The following is a 654-nucleotide window of genomic DNA, read 5'->3' as shown; positions in this document are numbered from 1 at the left end:
TTTCTTCTTTTTCTTCTTTTCTTTTTTTTTCTTAGCCACACGCTTTCTGAGCGGGAAGGAGCAGCCTAGCAGGATGCCAGGGTGATTTAATGTGCTTTTTGGCTTTTTATCATTAGAAATAATTTATTGGCAACAAAACGCAGGGAGGTGGCGGAGCCTGGCTCCGCTGAAGAGCGGCGGGATGTCAGCTCACCCTTTATTTCCCCGTGGCGCTCCAGTTTGGTTTAAACCAGCGGAGGAATCCCTGCTTCACGCTGTCGCCTCTGCTTTCCTCTGAAAACCAGAAAAAACAACGACAACTTGAAGAAAGCAATAGGAAAAAACCCGTATCCTATTTTAAAGCAGCGCGGGCCGAGCACTGGTGGAGGTGAATAATTGATTCCACTAAAAACACCAAAACAACCGAGTTTTTCGCAGCCCTTTCCAGCAGCGGAACAAGCGAGCGGTGTTTTCCCCGCGTTCCCCAACAAGGATGGGGCTTCGGCTCGGCGAGGGTTTTAAAGACCACCCATACTCTTCCTCCTCCTCGCTGTCGATCCCACCCGGTCCGAAGCAAGGGGTATGGTTTAATCCCAGAATATTTGGGGCTTTCCTGCAGTGGGGGATGTCGGTTTTCCGGGTGAGCTTCGTGCTGGGTCCCAGCCCCGCGGTGCT

General features: G+C 51.2%; 1 protein-coding gene across 1 annotated transcript in view; it reads left to right on the top strand.

The window, feature by feature from the left end:
* Positions 1-654, top strand: part of LOC104161638 (signaling lymphocytic activation molecule-like) — a gene marked incomplete at its 3' end in the record, with an annotated part of 7,628 nt that overhangs the window by 216 nt on the left and 6,758 nt on the right. The gene's annotated exons all lie outside the window — the stretch shown is intronic.

This window comes from Cariama cristata, unplaced genomic scaffold (assembly GCF_000690535.1).
Source record: "Cariama cristata isolate BGI_N322 unplaced genomic scaffold, ASM69053v1 scaffold31675, whole genome shotgun sequence".
In the NCBI taxonomy this organism is placed as follows: Eukaryota; Metazoa; Chordata; class Aves; order Cariamiformes; family Cariamidae; genus Cariama; species Cariama cristata.
The sequence above is the reverse complement of the archived record's forward strand: the minus strand, read 5'-3'. Positions and strand labels throughout refer to the sequence as shown.